Genomic DNA, 8358 nt, shown 5'->3' on the forward strand with positions numbered 1-8358 from the left:
CTGAAAGAAAAAATGCAAAGTAATTCGTGTCTAAAGGATAAAAGGTTATACTATCACACAGACACCTCGCACCTCCCCAAAATATCTGAAAGGCGAAATTAGACATGGAATAATAGTAATTCCGAATCAGACACCTTTTCCGTAAACACCTATATAGAGGCACTTGTTAGACAGCCTTACAATTTTAATATGCTACACACACACACGCACACACCCACCCACACACACCCACCCACCCACACACACACACACACACACACACACACACACACACACACACACACACACACACACACGGGAATGTGTGTGTGTGTGTGTGTGTGTGTGTGTGTGTGTGTGTGTGTGTGTGTGTGTGCGCGCGCGCGCTAGCACATTTGCATAATGTGCACACGAATGTGTGCTTCCTGTAGTCAGAGTGCATGAGTCTGTAAGAGTGAGTGTGAATGAAAGTGAGTGAATGAGTCCGTGTGACTGAGACTCATAATGTGTGAAAGTGTGGGTTTATGAGAGTGACAGCATGACAGTGAGTGTGTGTGAGATAGAAAGTGTGTAGATGAATCAGTAATGGGGTAAGAGTGTGTGAGAGTGAAAGTGAGTGTGAGTAAGAAGGAAAGTATGCAAGTGAGTCAGTGTTAGTGAGAGTGTGTAAGAATGAAAGAGGGTGAGCGGGCTTGTGGAGTGGGGAGGAGGGAATGACGAGGCGGAGGATGAGATGAAGGGATAGATGGAGAGGTATATGAGTGAAAGGGTCCGAGCTGGAGAGAGGGCTGTCTGATTGCGAAGGGTACGGTGACATGGTGGCAATTGAAATGTAGCCACTCTTTCTGGGATTTATGGCATCTGGCTATAAACAGAAGAATGGAAAAATCAGTATTCGGATACCTCGCAATGAACTACCAATAAAACGACATTCAAGTTATGGAATGTCATCCATTATTAAGTGTATGAGATTCTAAAAAAGGAAACTGGTGTAGGATATAACCCCATTAAGTAAGATAATTTAGGGTCGTTTGCCTGGCTTTCTTATTAGCATCGTGCCATTCAGCTCTCACCTTCATTAAGCAGCTAAAGGTGTGGTGTGGGCTGTGAAAGAGGCACGTGAGAGAACATACAATCAGGGAGATGAGGGGCGGTGAGGTGTGGAGGCAGGGCGACCGGGAGAGAGCGATGAAAGGAAGTAAGGTGTGAAATAAAGAAGGAGGACAAGGGAGAAGGGGATAAAGAGGGAGGGAAGGAGAATAAGTGAGGAGGAAGAAATGAATAAACCAAAGAGGGAAGAAAAGAAGAACGAAAGATGGAGGGAAGGAGGAAAACGCAAAACAAGGCTAGGAGATGGAAAGAAATAAGAAAAAGGAGGAAGCAGAAAAAGAGGGAAAGGAGGGAGGAATAAAGAGGAAGAGAAAGAATGGAAGGAACAAGGAAACGATGAAAGGAGAGAACAAAGGAAGGAAAGAAAGAGGGAGTCAGTAAGGAAAAGATAAAAAGCTTGGCTGGAATACAAATGCAGGAAGGAAGGAGAGATATGTGGGGAGTGGAGTATGTAAGAGAGAAGGCAATGAGGAAGAAAGAAAGAAGGGGTGGCAGAGAGGAAAGGTGAAGTGACGTGCTTGGCGAGGGAAAGCAGGACGACGTAGAAAAAATCAAAGGGAAAAGAGACGCACTAACCTGGTGAGAGATGGGAGGGGGAAAAAAGCCAGTGGAGAGAGGAAGCAGGAGAGAAAGAGGGGGTAGTGAAGAGAAAAAGAAAAATGACACGCTTAACGAAGGCAAGAGAGGAAAACATGGAAGAAAGCAAAGGCAAAAAGACATACTAACCTGACGAAAAGAAAAAATGAGTGGATAGGAAGCAGAAAAGAAACAAATAAGTGGTGGGGAGAAAAAGAGAACTGACATGTTCGGGAAATGGGAGGGAAAAATGGAAAAAGAAGAGACTGGCAAACCTGACTCAAGAGATGGAAGAAAAAAAAGAAGAAGAAAGGAAGGAGTAATGAGGGAATACGGTGAGGGGAAAAATACAAGCAAGGAGCTGACAGTGGGAGAATTGTGTGTGTGTGTGTGTGTGTGTGTGTGTTTGTGTGTGTGTGTGTCTGTTTGTGTGTGTGTGTGTGTCTGTGTGTGTGTGTCTGTGTGTTTGTCTGTGTGTGAGTGTGAGTGCGCGTGCGTGCATGCGTAAGTGCGTGAGAGAGAGAGAGAGAGAGAGAGAGAGAGAGAGAGAGAGAGAGAGAGAGAGAGAGAGAGAGAGAGAGAAACTGAGTGGAATTAGAGAATATATTTTCAGAGAAAAGAATGGAGGAAGAACGAAGCAAGTTTTATGAGAATGGAGAAGAATATTATTACGAGGTCGGGTGGAGATTACTTGAATAAATCAGAGAAACTAAGTGGAACTGAAGGTAAGGGGGCTTGAGGAGTGAGGGAAAGGTTGAGAATATAATAGACTGCATGCACTGGGGAAAGTGCGGAGAGTGGGAGAGTGGATATAAGAGAGAGAGGGGTTGGACTGGGGGCGAGGTTGTGTGAACAGGAAGAGACTGGAAGCAGAGAACGTGTACGAAGCAACTCTAAACACTGTAATCAAGAAAAAGGGAACGGAAGAGCGAACTTCAATATATTTTGTGCATCCTGCGTCACTGCTACGGCTTTAACGAGTTCAGTACAGCCACGATGCATCCAAGAATCATATCCCTCCCGATACGGACACTGAGCTGTCGATATCACAGTCAAGAACCTTTACATAGCAACACCATTGCCACTAGCTCTCACACCGTAACGCCATGGCCTACAAGTCTCACACTACGGCTCTACAAATAGGAACCCAAACACTGCAGATGCTTCAGCAGGAAATTTCAAAGTACAGCGCCACCTCTAAATCAGAACAACCTTTATACGAGTAGCAAATTTTACTACACCAGCCCACTTTCATTCACACAATAGACCCACACAGCAATCAATAGTATGCCCCAAACCATCCCGTGTCATTATGTCATGAAATGCAGTACAATTATCATCACTGCTCTCTACCTTTTCATAGTCACAACATTAACCTTCACTAATGGAGCATTTCGCCACACAACGCACAATGTCACATTACAAACACTGACTGGTACACTAAAGATACTAAACATCACACTGATTCTTCCCCTCACGTCCATCCACCACCACCACCACCACCACCACCACTACAGCTGAACCACCACCACTACCTCATGCGACACTTACCATAGCAGCACAACCACAGCCACTAATTCCTAACATCATAAACCACCACCAACCACCCAACCACCGTTACGTAGGGGTACCACCACCATTACTTTGGACTCTCATTCTACTCCACCACTACTTCCACTACCACCACTAACTCTCCCACTGTTAACAGCATCAGCAGAACTCTGGAGGACTAGAATACTACCTCTGTAAATCTTTTTTCTACTGTGTTGCGTAGCCTCAAACTTTCTTGGTTTTGGCTGCATAAGACTCATCTTTTTTTTTTTTTTTTTTTTTTAATCTGAACTCATGACCTACATTTTATGCCAAGCACTTCACGGCCCTATCGGTCCGTTCAGTACTTGCTCAAATGAGAGCCTTATCTAGACCGCACTTCCCTTTGCTCGCAATTAACGATTTATGCGTCGACACAGGAAACTCCATGGAAAATCCCCGACATGTTCCGCGTAAGTTTAAAACCAATGGGAAAAATTAACGGGCAAAACATTCCTTCAGAAAATTGCAGTCGACATGAAATTGAATCGGACCCATCTGTGACCCAGTTACACACATACTACTATGTTTCATTGAAATCCTTTATTCCAGTTTCAGATGACACACACACACACACACACACACACACACACACACACACACACACACACACACACACACACACACACACACAACATACACACACACACACAGAAGTACAGTACATTAGATATACAGTATTAGATATTTTTTTTTAATTCCCTGTTATTCTCTCACTCACACTTTATCACTTTTGGCCTCGCATATCCGTTTTTAGTTTACTCTTAATCTTTGACAATTCCCTCACAATTTTTATTGATGTTCACTTTCTTTTCATACTGTAACATATAAGGTACATTTTACCCTTTTTTCTAAATTGCAGCCAAACTCTGGCATTATCTTTTACTTTGTGCGTAGCGCCTTTTTTTTTCTTAATTTTTATTTTTGTTTAATACTTCATCCTTGTCCATGAGGTGAGGATGGAGAATGAGAGACATGCTAGGAGAGTGTATAATATTATGGGTGAGGTGGGACGGGGGGCCCAAGGATTAGACGGAGGGATAGGGTGGAGAGGTATATGAGGGAACGGTGTGGGAGCTGGAGAAATGGCAGCCAGATGACAGAGGACAGGGTGAAACGTAGACGATATGTTTGTGGTCACTGCTTCCGGGACTGAGGTGTCTGGCGACAAATAGACAAACAATCAGAGATAGATAGGTAGCTAGATAGATAGACAGATAGAGTGATGGACAGATAAAGAGACATTTTTCTTGTTGCATTTTCCTCCCACTCTTCATTATATACGTCACTTTGCTTTCTCTATACTGAGGAGGAGAGGAGGAGAAAGAGGAACTGTTCCAAGAGAAGCCATTGACATAGCAATCGGGAGCATTGCAGAAAACCACAAGGGATAGCTATGATATTAATCACTATCAACCGGAAGCGTTGCAAAAAACTGTTAGAGCTAACTGTTGATATTGTTCAATTTTCCTACTCTGTTTTCATAGTCTTGAGCTGTGGCGTCGAGATGCACAGTTTTGTCCTTTTTTCTTGCTTGTGTAACTTGTCTCTTCAAATGCATTCCTCTTGCTTTACTCTTATTTGTATCAAAACCTTTACTTTTTTCCTTCCTTCTTTTCCCTTTTGCTATTCTTCCGTTGTCTCACACACTTTCCCCCTCCCTTATCTGTCTCAGACCACGTCCCTCTCCCGCTTCTTATTGGCTTGATCCTCATCTCTCCTTCTCTTTCGTGACTCTCCCCTAGCCCTGCAGAAAATTTTGTCTCTTCTGTTATTTCCTTCCCTTGCTACAGTCTTCTTCTGTTTTCTCCTTCTGCTGCTAGTCCTCGTCCGTTTTCCCTCCCTCGCTCTCGTTTTTCTTCCCATCCCTCTCACCTCTTCCTCTTAGTTCCTCCTCCTCCTCTGCACTACATCTTCCAATACCCGGAATACCTGTGTCCAGCCACTATGATGCGAAAAGATTCCACGCGTACACGAACACCTCACCTCTCGCTACGTTCTCTCCTTCCTGCATCCCCTGTTGTACATGTCCTGGTCCTTTCTTTTTTTCTCTGTTCCAGCCTTCCTCCCTTATATCCCTTTAGTCGTCATGCAAGCCAGGTTGTTCCATTGAGTCTTATCCTACGTAGTCTTCTCTTTCTTGCATGTACAGTAATTGTAATTCTCTTCCTCTGTCAATCTTTTTTATGTTCTCTCAAAGCCACCTGTTCCTCTCTTCTTCCCTCTTGTCCCTGTTACGTGCTTTAAAGTTTGGCTGCTCTGTTGATATCTTTGTATATTCTCTGTCCACCAAAAACTAGCCTAAAATTGCCGTCTCTTCTTACTGAACACTCATCTGTAAATATACTGTGTGTGTGTGTATATATATATATATATATATATATATATATATATATATATATATATATATATATATATATATATATATATATATATGCAAGTCATAAAAATGTACAATGGAGAGGCTGTAAAGCTGTAGCGCTGCCTTGTACAGCAAATGATATAAAGAGAAAAAGCTGCACAAGGACAAAACTCTCCGCCAAGGTAAGTTGTACGAACCATATAAGTCGTTTCTTCCTTGTTTACACCTGATTGGTACAAACTCATCACAAGCTTCCAACATCTATCTGTGTTTTATTTTACTCTCCCTTTTGCGAGCGCATCTTGTTCTCAACTAATACTGCCCTTGACTGTAACTAAATCCTGTCCCTTCTTCATTCTTCCGTTTACTTCTGTGTCACTACTTTTGAGTACCGACCATTTATTTTCCTCCAGATTTTATTTTTCACCTTCAGTTTTTCCCTCTCTTCCTATTCACCAGCTTCCTTTCTTCCTCAGTCTTTCTTCTTTCCGTCTGTTACTCTTTTCCTTGATTTTTTTTCATTTTTTTATTTTCACCCCAACCCCTGATTTTGAGCTTTTCTTCCGTTGTCCTTATTTACTATCTTTCCTTTTTATTTCTAGTCTCCCTTGTGTCCCCGTAGTACTTTTCCCTTTAAGCTTCTTTTCCTCGTCTTCCAGTCTAACAGAAGTGCGTGTGCTCCGCTGCTCGAATGTGCAAACAATATACTCTTGCAGGCTTCTCTTATTCATCCCTTTCCTGCCATCCTCCTCCCACCTTTTTCTCTCTTTCCCTCTTCTGTCTCTTTCCCCTTACACTTGGCTAACCAAGGGTCTGGTATGTTTTTCGCCTAAACTCGACTCGCTCCATTGCCCTGCTTCTGTGTTTTCACTTTTTTTTGGTTTTCTGGCATTGGTTTGCCCCCCTCACTCTCTCTCTCTCTCTCTCACACACACACACACACACACACACACACACACACACACACACACACACACACACACACACACACACACACACACACACACACACACACACACACACAGACGCACGCACGCACGCACGCACGCGCGCACAATCTTTTCTGCGTGACTCATCTTGTTTGTTCTAGAATACCCCTCTTTTTTTTTTTTTCTTAATGTTTCCTTATCTTTCCCATTTTCTGTTCTTCTCCCTTCCTCCTTTGCTCAGGCAGCCTCATACTTCCTGCCCCTTCTTGACTGCCTTTTACTGCTTTCCTCTCTCGCTTCCTACTGGCTTTTTTTAGTTGCTCTCCTCTTCTGCGGGGTAACTCTCCTTTTGCCCTGCACATAATATCCTCTCTTCTGCTTTTCCTTCCCTTGCCACAGTCTCTGTTTTCTCTTCCTGTCTCTCATTTTTCTTGCATTCCCTCTCGTCTCTCCCTCTTCGTTCCTTCTTCCTTCCATCTTCTCCTCTGTTCTATACCTCTCAGTACCCCGAAAACGTGTGTTCAGACATTGTAACACGAAAAGATTTCACTCTTACAGAAATTCGTTGTCTCTCTCTGCATCCTCCCCTTTCCCCATCACCTGTCTTGCTTGTCCTTGTCCGTTCTTTTCTGGCTTCCAGTTTATGTCTTCCTCTCTTGTAGTCCTGTTCTGGTGAGGCAGGCCAGGCTTTTCAATTGCTTCCTGCATCTATTGTGATCTTGTCTCTCTGGCTTACACCTGTTCGTAATACTTTCTTATTTTCCTCATGCATCTCTCTTGCTTATATGCTCTTTCCCCAGGTGTTACTCTCTTCCTCCCTCATATCCTTATTCTCTGCATGTAGGTTTGACTTCTCCATTTCTGACCATTTTATCTTTCCATAAAACTGCCATCTCTTTACTTTGAATGCTGAATTGTAACAAAAGGATAACATGCCAGTCACAAAGGAGACCTATGTACAGGATATAGAACTGTGCCACTGGGGTACGGGAAATTAGCTGAAAAAAAGAAAAAAATCCAAGTCAAGATGGTCAAACTAGTCTTGTGTTCCTTATTAATAACGCCTGACCCGGTGAAATTAGTCATTTTCTTCTTATGTCCGCCTGTGTTTTATGTTCTTCCTATTATGAAAGCTCTTCTCATCCTCCACTAATCCCTTATTCTACACGTAGCTTACCTCCTTTTCCTTCTTCATTCTTCCTCTTACCTCTGTTTCACTCTATTTGTAAGTCACGTCAATCACCAGTCATCTTGTCCTCCCTTTCTCCAGATTTTTCTCTCCTCCTGTTTTTCATTTTTTTTTTTTTTTGCTGTCTTTATTTACCAGCTTTCTTTCTTTAGGCTTTCTTCTGTTCCTCTGGCACTAAGTACACATTCCTTTAGCCCTTTTAGTCCGATGACTTACCTATTATTCTTAATACTTGCCGATAATTATATACGGCTGTGGGGTGACCTCTTGTAGTGAAAAAATTACTCAAAGCAATGTCTGTCGGCCATACCACGTTGAGTACACCGCTTCCCGTCCGATCAGCGAAGTTAAGCAACGTTGGGTCTGGTTAGTACTTGGATGGGTGACCGCCTGGGAACACCAGATGCTGTTGGCATAACGTTCTCCCTACTTGTCAAGTGGGGTTGGTGGAGGATTAGTGCCCCTCCCTGTAAAACAGTTAACTCTAAGCCCTTGGCCACCCCGTTTCGGATACATGGCGTCTGGCAATGATGATGATCATGAATGTCTGACATCTCAGTTCGTAAGATCTCTGTGTTATATAGAATAAAATCGTGTGAAGATAGCAGAAATAAAACAAATAC

At 43.0% G+C, this 8358-nt stretch overlaps 1 non-coding gene across 1 annotated transcript; it reads left to right on the forward strand.

Moving 5' to 3' along the window:
* Window positions 1-8031: 8031 nt before the first annotated feature.
* LOC145393077 (5S ribosomal RNA) lies at window positions 8032-8150 on the forward strand. Its single transcript, XR_013896095.1, has one exon. It is a non-coding gene; the product is annotated as a 5S ribosomal RNA (ribosomal RNA).
* Window positions 8151-8358: the final 208 nt, after the last annotated feature.

The sequence above is a fragment of the Coenobita brevimanus genome, chromosome 23 (assembly GCF_032717465.1).
Source record: "Coenobita brevimanus isolate Jiangsu-jjx chromosome 23, ASM3271746v2, whole genome shotgun sequence".
NCBI lineage: Eukaryota > Metazoa > Arthropoda > Malacostraca > Decapoda > Coenobitidae > Coenobita > Coenobita brevimanus.